Raw genomic sequence first — 21,691 nt, 5'->3', positions numbered from 1 at the left:
ACTAATTACTTAATTTGCAGACATATCATGAATTAAAGAGCATGTATTAATTGAAATATGTAATAATCCATTTGCAAATGGTAATACCTGAGTGAGGTGCATGAAGTGCATGATAGAAAGATCACAAAAACTCTTTATGATTTCCAAGTATTGATTAGATGCTTCTTGTCTCTTGGGTTAGTTTGCTCTTTGACTTGACTCTTGGCTCTTTGACAGCTCCTTTAGTGTGGACCTGATGCTTCTTGTTGCATAATGTTTTGTACTTGATCTCCTTATGTGCCTTTGATGCATTATGTGTGGATGCCATGCTTTGGAATGCGATCATCTAATGCACTTGTGCTTTAGACATGCTTATGATAATGTTTTGTGTAACCATGCTATGATTTATGAGGTGCCTAGGTGTGTGTACCTTCCCCGATGATGCTGAATGCCATGTGAGAGGGACTTACCATGAGCTTGTGAGAGGGTCTTATCATTCCATGTGAGAGGGTCTTAGCATGAGCTTCTGACAAGTCTCTATGGCAATGTCTGTACTCTCTTGTGAGAGGGTCTTACCATGAGTTTGTACAAGTCTCTATGGCACTGTCTGCACTCTCTTATGAGAGGGTCTTACCATGCCGTGTGAGAGGGTCTTACCATGAGCTTGTGACAAGTCGCTATGGCAATTTCTTTACTCTCTTCTGAGACGTTCTTACCATGATCTTGTGACAAGTCTCTATGGCACTGTCTATACTCTCTTGTGAGAGGGTCTTACCATGCCATGTGGGAGGGTCTTACCATGAGCTTATGATATGTCTCTATGGCAGTGTCCATACTCTCTTACAAATCTTGGTGATATGATGCAAAGGAAGAATTAGGATGCAATGTGGATGATGAATAATGCAAAGAGTTTTTTATTTTGATTCATAAAATGTCAAAATAGTGAAAAATATAGTGCAAAAAAACTGAGAGTGATGAAAATTATGCAATGCAAGAGGGTGAGTGTGATTTCAAATGCAAGAGGGTGAGTGTGATTTCAAATGTAAATGATGATTTTCCAAAGGTAATAAACCCTAATTTTATGATTTTAACTCTCTTTGGGCTCAATTTTAACTAATCACATCTTAATTATAACTCTCTTTGGGCTTAATTTTAACTAATCACATCTTAATTATAGTGATTAAGACTAGTTTGGTAGCTTAGCAAGACATAAATATGTCTTTTCAGGGATGTGCTAAAAAATTTATATCTTGTGAATGGGAGAGATATTTTAGGATTTCTCTTATAATAAGGCATGTCTTCCATGAATGTGGCAAACATTAGAAAATTGTTACAATCATAAAAATAACCTTCAATTAATTGATAAATCACCATAAGTAGAGGTATATCCAGCACTATAATCCAAACAGGCTATGAATTTACAAAGTAGGTTCCTACATGCAAGAAAAAATTGATCTCAACTCATTATAAATTTATGCTAAATCTTACATAGTATTTAAGAGATGAGAGATAGATTTTTCATGATTTAAAAAAGTATTGCATTAATAATTAATTCAAGTAAATTTACTTCTTAGAATCTCCTTTTAGTCGTTAAGTCTTTGACACCCAAAATACAACAATAGTGTGAGTTTATATGGTGATGTACTTTAGTTATACTAATAAATCAATGTCTCCACTAAAGTAATCAGTCAAAAACACATATTTAAATATTTCAATTTAGTTAGAATTAGACAAGGCGATGGTCTCAACTTTCAAAACTGCATTGATAATAAAACATCATATTTGAACCCTTGCTTATATTTGGATTATCTAGTGAGAAACTTATAAAAGTAGTGTTTATTAATATATAAAATGACTAGATATTCCACTTAAAGCCTTATGAGATGTTTAAAAATATGTGAAGCAGTCTCTTATTCTATAGTAATAAATATGGTTCAAAATCTATACACTTTCATCTAAAACAAAGTGTCTAAAAGGATAGGTGTATATGTGATTTGCTCTCACAAAATGCATTAGTAAAGCATAATATTATACAGATCATGTCTGCAATATTTTGTCCTAGTCTATGATTTTTTTATTAGCTATAAAAATCATCAAAGTTTTTTTGTTGAAAACTAATTACCTTAGAATTTTCATTAAGACCTAAATTTTGGAGTTCTAATTGATTTTTAAGCCTATGATGGATTGCATTACACCATATATATGTTTGTGAAGAAATGCATGTCCAAAATCTTTGGAAAGCAATGACAAATTGGCTAAGTAAAGCCTTTGATCCAAATATAGTCCAAATAGCTGTACATTACGATTGTAATTTAGCCTATGAACTCTTATGAAATTGAAAAGCGTAGAGGTAACCAATGTGATTCCAAAAAACCCAATTTTCCATCACTATATACTTGATGATATGAAAAAAGGAAACCTTTGATTTTCACTATCCATGTGTCCTAAATAACTCCATAAATTTGGTTAATAAATAGGACATAAATATGTCCATGGACACTTTTTTTGTCCTATTACCACACTAGGGTTAAGTAAAAAATTGGTGATTGGAGACTTTAATTGAGCTTGTGGAAAGCTACAATTATGATAGGCTTTTTGCATAATTTTCTTTCCCTTGATGAGAACAAGTGGCACACTAAAGATCCCCAGCTCAAACTAGCCCTAAAAGCTCAGATAAGATTCAGATGAGGTGACTCATTTTTTATTAAGTATGGAGTAACCAGTGGATGGTTTGAGCTAAGATTTGAACTATGGGTTCCTTCAATGGTTATTAACAAGCTCCAAAGAGGGTTTCTCTCAATTCAATGTGGTCAAGGAGAATGGAGAAAAAAACCAGTCAGTACAAATTGGCAAAAAATCGACAGTTGTCACTGGGAGATTCATTGATTCCTTCGAGTAGTGGAGGTGCCTAAGGTTGAGAAATGCTCTCCTAAAATGGTTTGGCTAATGGTGGAAAGGATTGAGAGAATGGAGCTTAGTAAGTTAGGGCCACAAGAAGGAGAAGTAGATAAGCTTGTGATTAGTGGGTGATTAGTTACTTAAACGCATTAATGAGATGAGATTAACTAAATGAAGTGATTAGGAGAATCTCAAAGGAGAGAGGGAGGCTCTAATTCCATGTTGACAAACATGGATACCATGTGCATGTGAATGGCTATGGTGATTAGTACTAATTCTACATTACTCTAGTGATTAAGCTAATCTAAGGTAGGTGACACCTAAGCATATGATGATTATCTGCTAAACTAATTAAGCTTAGAATCAAGCACAATTAGGTACAAAATTGAGACTTGTACTCATAAAGAGGCCTTTGAGAGCTTGCTTCATTTTTCATTGCTTGAAATGACCCCTTTTTATATGGGTGGGTACAACATTGGCTTTGCTAGCTCATGTGGGATAATTCCACCTTTGCTCATGTGGCTTCTTTCTAGGCTTTTAATTCATTTGGACTACTCATACTCACTTCTACCAATTGATGTGCTCAATGGCACCACATTTTTGAACATAGCAAAGCTCTGAACAATTTGCACATATACCCAAGAACAGAGCTTCATTGATGTTCCATTTTTCATCAAGGATATACCACCAAATGTCCAAGCTTGAGAGTTTGTTACAATGGTAACTATGGCTTTTGTGGGGGTACTATGGTCATGAAGCCCGAGATTGGTGAACACACCTGATAGGCTATTGCCAACATAGCTAGCCTTGTCGGCACCACCACAAACACTATCCCTCGCTCCTGTAGTAACAAATCAAGCAATGGTTGAGTATCCCGCATAAAAACTCGTATATCAAAGGGCATGCATAATTCATCCAATGTGCCATTACCTCCACCAATCTTAGGGCCGCAAACCACCTCCACCAAGGGTGACACCTCTTAATCAAGTAAGCTTTGAGGAGCCTACTAATTATTAAGATTATGAGGTGGATGTCGAACCCGTTCCACACTTCTTTAAGCCCACAAAGCTTCATCCCAACTATTATGTAGTGGATGGGAGAGAGGGAGTCAAGCCAGTTTACCAACTTGCCACTATTGAAAGGGGCCAATACATCAATGCAACGGGAAGGAGAATGCCTCTTCAATGTTACCATTGTCAAGGTCCCCATCAAGTTTTGATCATTAGATTAAAGACTGCCCCAACAAGTATGTGGTGACAAGTCCACAGACGGGACCCATCATCACACCCCTTAGCATGACTGGGGTAAGTAATCAAACCCAATTACAAATCTTGAAGAATCTAAATCCCACATCTTTGAATGCTATGATCACCCGATTGCAATCCCAAAACCAACATGTTCTTGAGAAACGATCTGCGGCCTCAGTAGAAGAGTCTAAGAAGAAGAAAGGCATAGGAGAAAAAAGTCAATTAAGAATGGGAAAACAAAAGAGACCAAAAAGATGAATTTGGAATGCCTCAAGGTCAAGCCTTCATTAGGGACTAGATGAGGACACAGACTCTTTGGACACAAGGGCCGATTCTGAACTTAATAGGGAGATATGAGCCTAAACTAAGAACATGAGAAAGAGTAGAACCACGAGAAAACCTGTAATTCCTTACATTAAATCACACGTGATGAAAATTGGATCTTATCATCCTGACCCTCATAAGGAGATTGAGCGAGTCCAAGAATTTAGTGATTTACTTACGAAAACACAAGAGGAGTTGGAATCAAAGCCCAATCAAGTGAGAGTCTCAGATACTCTACACCCTAGTGCTTTAATGACTACTACTCGGGCAAATCCCTAGATGTGCCCGGTGTCATCATGGAGGAGACTGAGGCCTCCATCACTTATAGTTTGATCCGTGATTGGGTCAAGGGAAAATTACTATATGGAAACCCTGATCCCATCTTGAAGATGGATTTTCAAGTCTCACTAACACCTTTTTATAGAAAATAGGTCATGAGTTTGCCATCATCCCTAAATTGTTGGATTTTATGATCTCACTTGCCTAGTCCTTATGGTAAAGTGCTCTATAATATATTGCTGGACATGAAGGCTAGTCACACTTTAGTTTCCTTCAATGCATGAAACCAGTTGGGAAAACCTCAAATCGTACACACCTCTTTGAAGGTGAAAGGTATCAATGGTAGGAACACCAAGGTTCTTGGACTACTACAAATTGAAATTTATTGCGATAGCAAGCACCTGGTGGGAGACATCTTGGTTATGCCAAGAACATTACCTAAACCAATAATACTTGGTCACACATGGATGAAGGCTGCAGGATGTATGATTTTGATTGTTCAACAAGGCATGTCTCTATGGGTGAAGCCACGGCTGAACATTCTACTCATAATCCCCTACCACCTCTCACTCTTGCCGGAAGTCGCAAATGAGGAGGAAGCTTCAACATCAACCAAATCTAAAGAAATCCCCTCCACTTCATCGTCCACTATTTAAAGGACACTTGATTCTTTTTCCTCCACATGGCAAGCACCTCCATGTCAAAAGGACCAACAGATATGATGGGCTAAAAAGTGGCAATCCAAATCTATCTTGAAATAGGTTCCCAAGATTTCTCCATCTGTACCACCTCAACCAACCAGATCAAATCTCCACCGTCCAAATAGCTCGTTCGAGATACAGAGATACAATCTCCACCGTCCAAATATCTCGTTCGAGATACAGAGATGCAATCTCCACCGTCTAAATATCTCGTTCGAGATACAGAGACGCAATCTCCACCGTCCAAATATCTCGTTCGAGATACAGAGACGCAATCTCCACCGTCCATTTAGGCACGTTGGAAGATGCGATCTCAGCCGTTTAAATATCTCCATCGAGGTATATAATGAATCTCGACTGTCGACATACCTTGGTCGTGGTAATGACTTAAAATCAAAGCCATCCATGTACCTTGAACGAGATACTAATATCAAATCTTAGCCGTCTATCCTTCACCAACCCTAAAATTGTGTATCTTGGCCGTATGTTTCACTAACCCTAAAATCCAGAGCGCCGGGCTCGTACATCTTGCAAACCCTAAATTGCATGATGCCACCGAACCTCGATCGAGGTTATAAAACCGGAAAACTTTTTTTTTTGCCTCATTGTCAGAAGTCGTTTTCACTCTCCTTGCTCTCTTGATTTGGATTAGCATTGTTTTATAGCTTCATTAGTGCTACTTAGCACTAAGCATTGGACCCTTCACATTGGACCTTTGTGTTAGGATTAGGTTTTAGCATGGAGTCACATGTGAGGAGGGCCGCTCGTCTATTGTGGACCTCATCTTCGCGGAGATAGACCGCGAGTTAGCGGCTATCCGTAGGAGTGCTAGAGACACACCGTCTACATTACATATCGTGGCAGACTTGGAGGCGATGCTTTCGTCCCTTCGTAGCCACGCATCAACCAAAGTACAACACACATGTAAGAGACCGCAAGTATTCTAGGAGACCACGAAAGATCAATTTCAAAGAACATGATACAAGTAAAACTCTGGAAAGAACTGCAGAAGTCACAGAGGGCAACGCCATTGAGCGGAAGGTGAATGAAGCAATGTGGGAATCCGAAGGACATGCATTGGTAGCAAGGTCACATGCAGCGGAACATCTCGTGGGGATAAGAGGTGTGGGCAACACATAGTCGGATCTGCTAAGGGTGTGCTTGCACCTTCCTTTGAAGGCTATCGCAAGCACCCTAATGGTCTCATTAGACAATGGATGTGGTTCTGCCCTAACCACGTGCTTCATTGCTATATTGTGGACAACAACATAGATCCAAAGCCCAGTCCACCACCCAAGATATGACCAGTTGCTATAGGAACGAACCTTACAAACAAGGACGTATATTCATTGTGGGAAGGTGGATACGAGGTGGAGAGCAAGAATGTAAAAGGTGTTGTGCCCACCCCATCGCGTAGCAGTGGGGCTTCAAGGTTCTTTACAACTGTAACTTCAAAAGATCTGCCATATCGGTCCACTACTAACAGAGAGGCTGGTGGGTCAAGCATGCAAAATGGCATAAGAGTCAAGTACCGCACGTCAATATAAACGGAAGCAGGCAAGAAAATAAAGGCCGCTTTGAAACTCAAAGCTATGCTGGTAGAAGAAGTGCAAAGAGTGGAGCACAAGTATGAAGTTTTCAAGATTGAATTGCACGAGGATGATGCACACGTGGGAAAATATGATGTGTGCATGTAAAAGACAAACTATCTTGTACATGTCCAGATTTTGCATATAAAGACGCGAAGAAGAAGCCGTACCTTGCATGCAAGCACTTGTACTTTGTTATTTACGTGTGCTAGGCTTAAGCCAGAGCGAGAATATGTTCATCCACCAACCTATCCTATCTGACCTTGAGCTTTACAATGCCTTATCTCATAGGAGAACATACCCTAATTCAGACATTTGAATGCAAGGATAATCAGTTGACCTTCCATATTTTAGGATAACCTTTGTGGATGTCACCTCATTGTAGAGGGTTCTATTGTGCAATGCCTATCTCCTTCAAATACATACTCTCTCTTTCCCAAACAAGTTCAAAAGATGCATTTTTTATTGTGGTGCCGAAATTTGAGAAAAGATACATTTATTAATAATATTAAAAAAGACAAATATAGTTTTTTATTTTGAGTGTTGAACCTCTCCCACTACTATAAATATAGAGGCAAGCTCCAAAGCAGTTTGTTATACACCATTGCCACTAAGCCTTGTTAGTAGAGTAAAATAACCTAAACCCTCCTTCTTCTTGTTTGTGATGATGGCCTCATCAAATGTTAGCATTGAAGTTGTTACTACGCGTATCTAGAGGGAGGCCACCAATGTGGAGATCAAGCAGAAGACCATAGATGGTGCACAAGCATGGAAAGGTCTCACATCCTTTCCACTTCTTGGAAATGATGATGCTATTTCTCAAGTTAAGGACAAAGTGGTGGGCTTAATTGAAATTTGGCGAGTCCATGGTTTTATTAATGAATTGTATGAGTGTGTCTTGCTAGAGGAAGTACGGAAGGGTACGAACACTATTTGCTTACTTTGTGCCTACACCCTGGAGAACAAGCGAGGCCCATGGTAGTAAAGATTATGGTTTTCGCATTTCTATATTTGGAAGGTGTACGTGAATGAACTTGGTTTTATTTTCAATTTGAACCAATAACCCTAATGTAGAGGATGTGATGTTGACATGTGTTTATGTGTTCACTCCCGCCAAAGTAATTATATCATGTTGCTCTCTCCAACTTGCTTTGCCCCTCTCTCCTCATGGAGGGGGGCTTTGAATTTCTGTAATTGGAAGATGTATGTGAAAAAACTTGGTTTTATTCTAAGCTCAAACCAACAACCTCAGTTGTAGGATGTGTCAAATAATTATGTCATGTTACTCTCTCCAAATTACTTCGGCCCTCTTTGTCTTTGGGGAGGGGGCATCTTTTTGGAATCCGCTCATCCAATTCCCAAAAAGCGCTCGCTTGAAAATGCTCACCAAAAAAAATCCCCTCAAGCCCATAATGCCTACCCATATGCACATCGATAATGAAAACCATAATGAGGAAAGGCAAAAAAATTTAGCTCAAGCTTTTGATATCCAAGTCCATTCATGCATGTGTAAACCTAGAGAATACCTACATGATGTCTAAGTCCATATCCATAGCATACGTCACAAAAGTAAAAAAGTATTATCAAAAATTTAAAAACCTTGAAGGACTTTGAAAAGTAGTTTGTTGGTCTTTTCAGATTTCTCTATTTCTGGCTCTTTGCCTATTTACATCTCTCCGTTTATTTCTCTTTGGTGATTTTGAAGAGGAGTTTGATTATTAAGGATAGTGATTCTAGTCCTTTGGAATGAGAATGTATGTTGATGAGTGGTCAGACCAATAGCAATAGTTTGTTCCTAAGATGGTTGTTTCTATGTTGGTGTTTGTCCAAATGTGGTCTAATGTTGATCTGTGGATTGTTTTTGGTTGATTGATCACTTAAATGTATGACATTGAGTGAAGAGTCTTGCCAAGAATGCAAGAAGATTGTGTTGTGCCTTTCCAGTTGATGTTGAAGTCACCGACGATGATGATTGGGTTGTTGCTTTGTAATTCTACCAGAAGGTCTTGTAGAAGGGTTGTAAAGGTGTTGATGTTAGTTCTAGGGGATTTGTATGTTCCAATTATATTCATTGTGTCAAATCTTTCATTCTTGAAGGTGGCATGTATCAATTCTATTCCTTGTTTTGCTATTCTTCTACTTGATATCATATATTGTGTTTCTTTGTATAGAAGTGATAGGCCATAGCCATCAAAACAAGAAAGGTTGTCGTAACCGAGAAGTATAGCTTCTCTTGATCTTTTATTCCTTGTCTCTTGGAGACACAAGATATCAACAGCCAATGAGATTATTGTCTCCTAATATGTCTTCTTTGTGTGCATTGAGTGAGAGTGTTCAAAGACTCAATGATTATACGGGATTGCATGTATGTTGGCATTGTGCTCTGCTTGCATTCCCATTTTGCTATGGTTTGCAAACGTGTTGTTTCTCTGAGCACAATGCTATCAACTTTGATGTGTCCTTTTTGCACTCTATCGAGCAAGAATAGATTGTGTGTGCATGCGATTCAAGAAAGAGCTGTGTAGATGAGACCATGAGTTCGAATCTTGTGGATCGAATGCTACACTTGCCATTGTTAGCCCTTGACGTCGGTGCATTATTCTTGCATTGGTTGGCTGTATTGGAAATTATTTTCGTGTGACTATGTTTAGAGAATTCTTCCCTATTTGAAATTCCTTTGTGATTTGGTGCAATGGTGTCCATGTCGGTGATATTGTTTGGTCATACAAATGCTGATTCTCATACCGACATTTTGAACCTATGTTGCTAGTGTGAAAATCAATCTAAAGTATTGGGCGTGGTTCTGATGTGTTTGCATGTTGAAATATACCATCGGCACCATTGACTAATCCATTAAGAATATCTATATTACCTGCACATATCTCAACTATCATGCCTTTATTCAATGCTAATGTTGTATGTAGTCTAGATGTTGCTTGTATGTTTCTTGGAATCTTGATTTGTCTATTGCATGTCTTATGCTTTGTGTTAATTGCTTGTAGAATGTAAGGTGTTCCTAGGAGCTTGTTGAAGATGTATTGATTATGGTTCTCTTTTTGGGCATTGATGAAGAAAAGGTGTGCAATGTCAGTGTTTGGGTTTGGTTTCCTATGGAATGTGTTGTTTAGATAGGCTAGCTCTTCGTCGGTTTGTTCCCCAATTCTTATTTTATTTAGGATGTCTATGAATTTCATGTCTCTTGACCGCATTGTTGTCTTCAACTCGTAACATTGAATCATGTTTTGCCAATACAATTGTTTGATGAGACTTGTTGAAGATGTTGATTTTTTAAAGATCCAATCTTTCACTAGACTAGCTTGGCAAAGGTCACCACAAAATATGATATCCAATCCACCAAATGCTTTTGCATGGTTTTGTTTGATTGAACGTAGACGAGTATCAATGATATTTAGCATGTTTTGTCCAATTAGCGATGCTTCATCAAAAACAACTAGTCTTAGGTTCTTATACAATGCACTAAGGCTGTCAAGTTTCTCATCTATTAGAGTGGTTGGTGTGTGTTATCAATGGAAGATGCAATGCTGAGTGAATTATTGTGCCTCATATGTTGAATGCAGCTTTGCCTATGTAGGCCATGAGAAGCACTATTGGTGGCAAGTCAATATCATTGTCGATTGTTTGTGCATAGTATCCGAGGAGTCCTTGGACTATGAGGCAAAGTGTGAATGTTTTCCCTGTGCCTGTACCGCCAGTTAAAAAGAGGTGAATGGCTTTGTCAAGTTTCAATCTTTTTCGAAGCATTATGTCATCGTGGACTAGTCATTATTCATCGTTCAATGTTTTAATTCCACTGTGGTATTCTAAGTTTGGCATGAATTTGTAAGTTCCATGCATCGAATGATCGTTGTTTGGCTAGCTTTTGTGTTGTTCTATGTCTAGCTTAATATCATAGTTGCATCGATTATCTGTTGTTTTGCTTAATAAATGTGTTGACTCCTCAAGATCTCTATTCATGGGGATTGTTGTCTTTGTGAACACACATTTTTCAAACCCTGCAAAGCCCTAAATTCTTTAAAGATTTACTACATTTATGGACATCTAATGTAATGAAGGAAAGAACACATTTATTTAACCTTCATTCACTCTGGCCACTCTTTCCTTGTATGCAACAGCCAAATTCATAGCCCTTTTAAATCCAAAGAATCTAGAAGCTTTCTTTGGACTAGTACGTTTCAAAGAGCTCTTTCGAGGGGCAAGAGGAGAAGAAGGTGACTTAGAGTCCAATTTATGGAAATCTAAGACATAAAGCTAAGGTATAAGATTCTAGCCTTCATATAAGTGTTTATCATAAAAGATTCAACAAAATAAGTTTCCTTCACTAATTCAAATTACCATAAACAAGGTCCATAGGCTGGACTCCTTCATCAACATGGAACTTAACATTTTGAGGCTTTAGAGGTTCCATAGATAAGAATAGCTAGAAGGTTTAGCCTAAGACCTGAAGAACTAAGACAATGACTACAATCCACTAGGAAATGCAGACTTGGGTGCTAGCAATTATGTAAGATAGCATGAACAGAAAAGAGAGCAAGAGCACCTGTTTAGCAAGGAAGAAGAAAAAAATACTTGACAACTAACATGACGAAAATAACTTTTTGTTTCTTTATATCATTCCTTTCTTCAACTCTTAGCACACGTGCATAATAAACGTGTATGCACACTTTAAATGTCAACTTTACAAATTCTTTTAAAAACAAAACCAATATTCAAATGTTAGTAACATGCAAAGAAATTTTAAATTAAAATTAATATAATAAAACATGTTAACAACCAACTATAAATATTGGCTTAACAAATAAAATCAATAAAACATTAAAACATTTGAACTTTATATATTTAAAAAGAAAATCAAGACAACATTAGTTTTTAAAATGCATTTAAAAACACCATTATTAATGTATTAAAAGGTGTTCAACGCTAAACACCATAAATCCTAACAATATATTATATCGCTTTATATAGAAATTGCATACGTGTGGCACCCTCGAAGCATCTACTAGTATGTAGAGGTGGATTCTTCAGCAACCTGGATGCCAATACATGCTAGCATGTTGCAGTCCTCAAGAAGAGAGACGGAGAAGATCCAGATTCTAGTTGCGCTCCTCTCTCTCTCTCTCTCTCCCCTCGCAGCGGCCGGGATTGATGACGCTATTTACAGAAATCTTGCCCCCCATCGGATGGGCGAGGAAGCCCATCTATCACCCATGCTCAGCCCACCTGGTCGCTTTGGTGCATGGAGCTACGATACACAATTTACGTCTTTTTCAAATACAAAAAATTAGATGATAAAGTATATATGCAGTTTTTGAATTCATCTGCTACACGATGATGGAATAGGATGGAAGGAAAGTCCTTGTGATTGAAAGAGATCTAAGTGAGCCAGACCGCATCGTAGGGGAGCTCTTGCAACCGGGAGGATATCTAAAGCTTGTGGAGTTGGGGCTTGATGGTATGCTCATTCTAACTTTTCCTTAAATTCGTAGTATTAAAAAGAACTGTATCTTAATTTCTAACAACATGTCTTCAGATTGCGTAGAAGACATTGATGCGCAACGACTGTTTGGTTATGCGCTATTCAGAGAAGGCAAGGATACAAAAGTTGGCTATCCTTTAGAGGGTCATGGTGATGATGTGGCTGGCCGTAGCTTTCACAATGGTCGTTTCATTCAGAGAATGAGGGAAAAAGCAGCCATGATCCCAATGTAAGCAGCTCTATGCATGCACTTTGATTTGTTTGGACCCTAAAAGTAGAGATTTTTTGTGAGGTAATATGTTAGCATATACCAAATTTGCGTAAGGGAGCAGGGGGAGGGCCTGCGCACGGGAGTGTAGTAATAGTAGGGAACTCTCACGACAACAAAGATAGAAGAGCTAGAAATGTTGCTTATTGGTCTCCCCAGGATGGTACATCTCCATCCTTGGCAACAGTCTAAAGTGCTTATGGGCTTGCTGCCAACTCAATGGCCATCTTTTCTCCTTGTTCTCAGAGCTCACAAATTGGGCTTGTTCATCTCACCCTGGCAGGCTCATGTCGTAATTCTCCTGGCAACTAGTTGAAAAATGATATGGCATTGTATGCATTTGTGCATTAATGGAACTTTGAGCAATAGTCAAAGAAAATTGCCCGCTTTAATGTAGCTGCTTGAGTGCATTTTTGAGCTTCAGCTTTTATGGTGGCAGCTGAACCCAGATCAGGCTTGAAGGCCGGCTTCCAACTGGTCATTCTCGGCTATAGTACACCATCCACGATCTTTTGCCTCATGCGATTCTTATTTTGAGATCATGTGTCAGTGAGTGGAGGTCCTTTGTTTGCTTGAGAAACCATGTTGGACACATTCAAACACCCTGGACCCATGGAAGCTGCTTGTGTGAAAGGCAGCACCTTAAGATATCTAGTCAATCTGCCTAATTTGCTCAACACAGAAGCACAACCAACAATTCATTCTTAACACATGCAAATAGTAAAGATAGTGTGCATGTATCACACAACTAGGATTGGCTGATTCTGCCCTCAGGAGTTCCTTCATTAATTTACAACAAAGCCCGAATCTACCCCGGTGTAGTGGTCAGTGTACAGCCCGCCACTCTTGTTACTACAAGTTTACATTCTTCCTGTCACGTGCACAGACGTGGTCATGGTTAATCCCATAGCTAATTCATGATTAGGCAGCAGTTTACAGTGCATAACTGTGGTACACTGCAGGTGGTCCGCCGGGCAACCACCATTCCAGCAGTGGCAACGGCGATGGCGACGTAGACGTGGAAGTGCCACCCGACGACCTGCCTAGGTAGTAGGGACCCCACCCTTGGGGGAGGGTTTTAATCATTGCGAATCACTCTCTCTTCTGCGTTTCCAGAGTGCGAGCGAGTGTGTTCACCTTTATGCGTGTGTCCGTGTACGTGTGTAACTTGGTCATCCTTTGGTGGTCACTGGTGAGCCTGGGCTTTCGGGGCCACCTCTTGTAAGGTGTGTTGTAATAAAGCTTGTGTTTGTATCTTTGTTCTCCGCTATGCATTTCTCTCATTTACAGATACTTGAGGGCACAAAGCTTTACAGTTGGTATCAAAGCTTAGAGAACCGGCCTTTTTTTTTTCCAAGGCGCCTATAGGTTTGGGTAGGTGGAATTCACTTCAGAACTTATCTTTTCTACAGCGTTTTCGGGTGGTGCATTGTTGGGTCGTTTCATCCCCAGACTCGTGGTTGATTCATCAACCAAGAGCCACACCCAAAACCCTTACTTCATCGCGTATTGAGCGCGCTCCCGTCTTCATCGCTTCGCGCATTGGCACCCACTTTGACCCGGCAAGCCAAGCATTTGGATGTGGCGACACCCGAGCTTGTTGAGGACAATCAGTGCCTTGGATTTCGCTTCTCTTGGGTGCAGTTAGCAATCCTGGCGGAGGAATCTTCAATGTCTTCTTTGACTTTGATTGGTACCATGGCTTCTCTAGAGGAAATGGCGGAGTTTTGGTAGGCTTGTGTGCCATGTAGACGGCTATGGCGGACCTTACAACGCGTATGGCGCCATTGGAGTCCGGATAGCGGTCCCCGGTTCCCAACATTCCGACGATGGATCGGACTTCTGGTACCCCATCTGCTATTGTGTCCTTGCCCTCGTCTAGGGCGACTCGCGTGCCCGATTGGCGTTGGCATTGGGACCCGACGACTCCTTTTTTGGCAGGGCAGCGTCGTTCGTGCTCTCTGGGGAAGCGGCTGTTTAGCCTGGCTCCCAGCCCTCTTGACAGTTCTTCCAGTAGAGCAGCAGCTCGTTGACTTCCTCTTCCCATAGTTCTTCCCTTTCTGGGAACCCTTCTCACCGACAGCGGCACCCACTAGTCTTGATCAATGTTTCACACACTGAGCAGAGTCAAGGTGTGAACGGGGATTTTCCACAGAAGAAAGCTAAAGCATATATTGGCATATTTTGGCTTGAAAGATGGCAACAGAACATGAGCAACAAGGGATTTTATTTATTGGTTTGATTTTTAAGGTAACATGTTTCCGCATCATTAAAGTGTGGCCGGATTTATCACTTTTGGGCATGCTTATGTGGACCAAAAGGACGTGCCTAGAGGAATCTTGACCAATGTGTGTGGAGTTCGTGTGTGAGAGCATATCTTGATACAGAGTTCTACACCCACTATTAGGCACTGATGACATTAGTGGGGATGTCATAGTATCTAGTCCATACTATGCATAATGGAGTGGATACTTATATAGTCTTGTGGGTTGACTACCATGAGTATATAACATGCACGTTCCTAAAAGGTGAATTTGGGCATGTTCCTGGATTCATCTAGGTATATAATTCAGCCGTATTAGTGAACATGCAGATTTCACATTGTGAAGTTTTCGTCCGAGTTGCGGCTAGTTGATATTGTGCTTATTCTTTCTATCTTTAGCGGTGCATTTGCTACTTATTTGCTGTACTAATTCTTTCTATTTGCTACTTCCCTTAGTGCTAGGCTTCATTATGGCTAAGTCTGGCAGTGCCCTGCATCTTCGGAGGTTTGATAGAAACTCAGGACGAAAGGCTTTGTGTGAATATATGCTCTTATGTGTGTATGGAGTTCATGTGTGAGAGCATATCTTGATACACAGTTCTACACCCACTATTGGGCATTGATGACGTTAGTGGGGATGTCGTAGTATCTAGTCCATACTATGCATAATGGAGTTGGTAGTTATATAGTCTTGTGGGTTGACTACCATGCGTATATAACATGCACGTTCCTAAAAGGTGAATTTGGGCATGTTCCTGGATTCATTTAGGTATATAATTCAGCCGTATTAGCGGACATGTTGATTTCACATTGTGAAGTTCTCATCCGAGTTGCGGCTAGTTGATATTGTGCTTATTCTTTCCATCTTTAGTGGTGCATTTGTCCTATCAACTACTTATTTGTTGTCCTAATTCTTTCTATTAGCTACTTCCCTTAGTGCTAGGCTTCATTATGGTTGAGTCTGCCCTGCATCTCCGGAGGTTTGATGACGTTAGTGGGGATGTCGTAGTATCTAGTCCATACTATGCATAATGGAGTTGATAGTTATGTAGTCTTGTGGGTTGACTACCATGAGTATATAACATGCACGTTCCTAAAAGGTGAATTTGGGCATATTCCTGGATTCATCGAGGTATATAATCAACTAGTATTAGCGGACATGCAGATTTCACATTGTGAAGTTTTCGTCCGAGTTGCGGCCAGTTGATATTGTGCTTATTCTTTCTATCTTTAGCAGTGCATTTGTCCTATCAACTACTTATTTGCTATACTAATTCTTTCTATTTGCTACTTCCCTTAGTGCTAGGCTTCATTATGGCTGAGTCTGCCTTGCATCTGTGGAGGTTTGATAGAAACTCAGTACGAAGGGCTTTGTGTGAATATATGCTCTTATGTGTGTGTGAGAGCATATCTTGATAGAGAGTTCTACACCCACTATTGGGCATTGATGATGTTAGTGGGAATGTCGTAGTATCTAGTCCATACTATGCATAATGAAGTGGATAGTTATATAGTATTGTGGGTTGACTACCATGAGTATATAACATGCACGTTCCTCAAAGGTGAATTTGGGCATGTTCCTGGATTCATCTAGGTATATAATTCAGCCGTATTAGCGAACATGCAGATTTCACATTGTGAAGTTTTCGTCTGAGTTGCGGCTAGTTGATATTGTGCTTATTCTTTCTATCTTTAGTGGTGCATTTGCCGTATCAACTACTTATTTGCTATACTAATTATTTCTATTTGCTACTTCCCTTAGTGCTAGGTTTCATTATGGCTGAGTCTGCCTTTCATCTCTGGAGGTTTGATAGAAACTCAGTACGAAGGTGTCACATGCATCCCGCACTTGGATGCCACATAGACATATCTAAACAAGAAGGTGCAGGACCTGGGGTGGTAAATTGGTTCCATGTGAGCCCAGTCCGGGACAAGTCAGTCAAGGTTCCACTCCATTTGTCTAAGGTCAGGTGTGCATTGTCTTGGTCTCATGGAACATTTAGGGTTTAGAGAGCCCTCAGTGTTTTTAGAGGCGAGACGTTCTCAGAGGAGAGCTTCACAGAGCTACATTTGGGAGACCCATCAACATTCTTTTCCTCCAGGAGCACCACCTTTATGAGGGGCGTACCTATCGTTGCGGGAAGATTTTACTAGGTAGGAGCCACACTTTATGGTCTCCCTCTTTTGGCCCCTTGGGGACGTAGGGAGGAGTTTGTATTTCTGTTAGTGAGTAGCTCTTGTCGGCAGTGAGACAGGCTCAGGTATATCAATCTTTGGGTGAGCACAGCGGGTTACCATTATGGTTGGAGAGGAGTGCGTGGGCTTCCTGAATGTTTATGCTCCGAATGTTGCAGCAGGTAGAGCCATCTTCTGGAGCACAATCCGTCAGGCCCTTACTCAGGTTGACTTTTGGTACATGGGTGGAGACTTTAACATGATTGAGGCAGCAGAGGACAGACGCGGAGGAGGCACGGCCACAGTCTTAGGGCAGAGTACTTTGCATGGGAGGAGTTGATCCTGGCACTCAGGGGACATGATCCTTGGCATCTTCCGGAGTTTGGGTCCAGCCTTTGGGAGCTTGACAGCCTGTGCTTCTTGCGGTCTGATAGGAGGAGCACTAGCACCAACCTCTCTTGACTTGATAGGTTTTATGAGGGGCAAATGCCCGGGGGGGGGGGGGGGGGGGGGGCGGACGGGCTTCTAGTTTCTTTCTTTCATCGCCACTGGGACCTCATGTAAGGCGGCCTTCGAGCTGCCTTCAATGAGATAATGACCATAGGTACTATGCCAGAGAGGCCCTCAGAGGGTCTGATATACTTGATTCCTAAGGAGGGTGGTAACAGATCGGTAATCCGGGAGTGGAGACCCATCACCCTTCTTGGGGAGACCCATCACCCTTCTTGGGACAACCTACAAGATCTTGGCAGGCCATTAGCCGAGACTTCAACCTTTCCTCCCTGACTTGATCCATGATACTCAGATAGGTTTTGTTCAGAATCGGAGCATTGTGGACAACATTTTCACCTTTTGGGAGGCGATAGCTTTGGCCAGGATGCGGCAACAGAACCTTATAGTGCTACTCCTCGACTTTGAGAAATCCTATGATAGGGTTGATTGGAGCTTTTTGGAGGACAGGATGGGGTTCCCTGGGGAGTGGATACGTGGTGTTTCAGGACTTTACTTAGCCTCTCACAGTCAGGTTCTCATTCAGGGAGCCCGCGGGCAGCAGATTCCTCCTTTTTCGCTTGGTCCAGTAGGGCTGTCCTCTGGCACTTTACCTTTTCCTATTTGTTGATGAGGCCATGAGTAGTTTTCTTAGAGCTTAGGAGATGAGACTCCAAGGATTGCGTCTCCTTCTCTGTGCTCAAGAGGTGCTCAAGAGGAGCTGGTGGACTCAGAGTTTGCAGATGACACAGCAGCTTACCTTTCAGGAGATGTGGGGAATCTCCAGAGATTCGCTGAGGCGATTGAGATCTTTTGTCGTGTATTTGGAGCGCAAATTAACTAGCACAAGTCGTGTGGTTTTTGGGTAGGCTCTTCACCCGCCCAACTTAGCGTCCAGTTGAGGCTTTCCCCAGTGGATCCCAAGGGGCACTCCAGTTAGCTATCTTGGATGTCAGGTGGGCATCAATCTCTCTCCGGAGCAACAGCTCACCCCTCTTCTTCTGAGCATTCGGCTTTGTACTGGAGTTTTGTGAGGCTCTCCCTAGCTGGTCAAGTGGTGGTGGCAAACCAGGTCCTTGCCACCATGTGGTACATTACTTCTTGTTGGGCCTTCTCCCGAGCATGTATTGGTCATGTACATCGGTTGATTCGGAACTTCTTGTGGGCTGGTAGTGACGGGAGGCCTGCCCGGGCCAAGGTGGCATGGAGGGTAGGGTGATCATTAAGCCACGACACAGAGAGCCTAGGCATCATTGACCCTACTATTCAGAGCCGCATCTTACTGGGCAAGCTGATTGTTAGAGGACTCCTTCCTGGTGGTGACCTTGGAAAGGCTTCCTCTTGGCCCGGATTTCAGCCCGCACCTTGAGTCTAGGGTGCCCCTGGTACGGTAGAGTACCAGATGGATCTTCACAGAGATGTGGGCCCGTGGATTTAGCCTAGCTTTGGAGGATAGATTTGTAGCCAACTTACTCCGAGCTTGAGATCACCTTAGGTCGGTCCTTAGGCCGCTAGCTTCGGTAGCCTCAGAGGAGGGTCTTCGGTAGCCACCACTGATCTGGAATCCCCTGATCTGTTTACCCAGTGGCCATATGTTGGGGATCCGACCTCATGTATCATGAAGCGTGTTGGAGCATAGGACCTCATGTATCATGAAGCGTGTTGGAGCGTAGGACCTGCAAGGTCCCTTGGAGATTGGCTTGCACATAGATAGCTACCCCCGGCGGAGGTTCAGGTTAGGCCTAGCAGGGATCTGGGATAGAGATAGGCTAAGCATCGACATCGACTCTTCTATTCCTTAGGAGTGGCTGACACCTATCCCAAACCTGAGCCGCAACCCCCATTGTGGTAGGTGTGCTTACTAGGCATGATATTCTATTGGCAATCCATGGAGCGGATGAGGTTTGTGGTTTGCTCACTTTTTCTATTGATCCCCATGGCAGATTAGAGAGATTCGAGCCCCCCTTGGAGGATTTTGGTGGCTGCACCTTACAGAGGGTGAGGGTGATTGGATTTCAGGCACGTGAGTGGCACATAGACCCCCCACCGGCCAAGGTGGCTAGGGAGAGATCCTAGCAGTTATGGATATGGGAGAGTTGATCACTCACGTGCCTTTAGTGGGACCCGGGAGAGTGGACTCAGCGTGATCCTGTTGATCGGGAGGAGACTGTGGATGCCCCCTTTTTGCATACACAATGCGTGTCACAAAATTCCTCACAGCTTATGTTTTCTACTATTCATGTGTGGCATATGGAGCCTGACATGACATACATGTATGGCTGGTGGAACCTGACATGGTGTGTTTGTATGGCATATGGAGCCTGACATGAAAGTTCATGTATGGCTTATGGAGCCTAACATGATGTGATTTCTTGGGACTGGCTATCTTGGTGAGTTTCTGTATTTATGTTCTGGAAAGGTTTCGGAAGGATCATGAATCCTGGACATTTTATCTGATACAACTAAGCATATGGGTGTTTCTTTCGGTCTAGTTGCACTCGTGTGTGTGCATGACTTTGATTTTATATTTGGATGACCTGTTTTGTTTGCTTGGACAATGCCTGAGATTACTGCCTGTGTTGTCCATGGGCCGGGGATGCTTGGGCACCCTATGGACACGTATGTGCACACCTGTTTGGGACTAACAGGTGGTCTACATGTGTTTTGCAGGTGGTAAGTGTCTCCAAAAACCCAATTTTCACCTTATCATTGTAAAAGAAACTTACTTATTATTGAGGAATCTATACTTTTGCAAGTGGCTAGGTAGATGTCAATCAGCCCACCTTGCATTTAGGGATGCTAGAATCACGGGGATAGAATAGTGGGGCTAGGAGATATTCAAGGCAGAGAATCTGCGAGAAATTTGAAGAGATGCTTTTGGCTCCTTATGCATTGTACTTTGCCTATATAAGAGGCACCCATTGTCATGATTAATACAATGCTTTCACTCTAATTAAAGTCGTGCGTGATTAAGCTTGGTTCTATCCTAACAATTATCATTACCACTAATCCATGTCTTAAGCATGTCTCCTCTAACCTTTGATCCACCATGATTAAGCTTTTAAGGTTTGCTTAGTGTGCACTTGTCAACGGGACCTCATGTACTTCTTGAAGAATTAAGCAAACTCACATATACATCAAGGATTAAACTATAGATTTGAATCAAATTGATAAGATCAAAGCATAGCATAGAACAAGAAAAATAGAGTAAACATTACCATCAACACATTATTGGGTGCAATCTTCCCCCTCATTCGTGCACCTCCTCCTTTCACGATGTGAGTATTTTGAGAATTGTATTCAAAATATATCCCAAGGAGCTAATGATAGCTGTGCGTACAAAATAGGGCAAGCCTTTTCACTTTTATAAAAATAACTCAAGCACTAGAGCTTGTTCACACACTAAGTGTAAAATAACTAAAACTCTTTTAATATATGTACTATTAACGTAGCAACGCCACGCACAAGCGTGCATAAATAATATATACAATCATTTGGCACATGGCCAACAAAATAACTCAAATAAAATAATAATATTACGAGATGATATAGATAAGATCTTCTATATGTGACATGCGCATTGCTCATCACCTATCTCATAAACGTAAAGAAATTAGTTGTTCCAATTAATTGCTACCTCCACAAAAATTAATCACAATATGAAACATTGATAGGCACAAACACAACATACACTCACCACTTGTTACACTAAGATGAGAGTATCATGAGCGTACCAACAATGAGTATCTCCATCCTCTCCTCTACCAACTGTATGGATGAGGTCAATGCGAATCGGGAGTACCTCTGCTGAGGGAGCTCCCATAGCCGTTGTAAAAACGTAACTGCTTGGAATAGGGCCTCGGTTAGTACTGGGGGCACCCAGTTCAGCTCGAACAATCTCATGTGGTACTGATGATTTGCTCCGAATCATGCGGGCAATCATCATAATTAGTGGTCTCTCCATTTGCCTCCGTCTTGCAGTAGC

Source organism: Cibotium barometz, chromosome 2 (genome assembly GCF_041138505.1).
Source record: "Cibotium barometz isolate CiBa-2024 chromosome 2, ASM4113850v1, whole genome shotgun sequence".
Taxonomy (NCBI): domain Eukaryota; kingdom Viridiplantae; phylum Streptophyta; class Polypodiopsida; order Cyatheales; family Cibotiaceae; genus Cibotium; species Cibotium barometz.
This window is presented reverse-complemented; position numbering follows the sequence as displayed.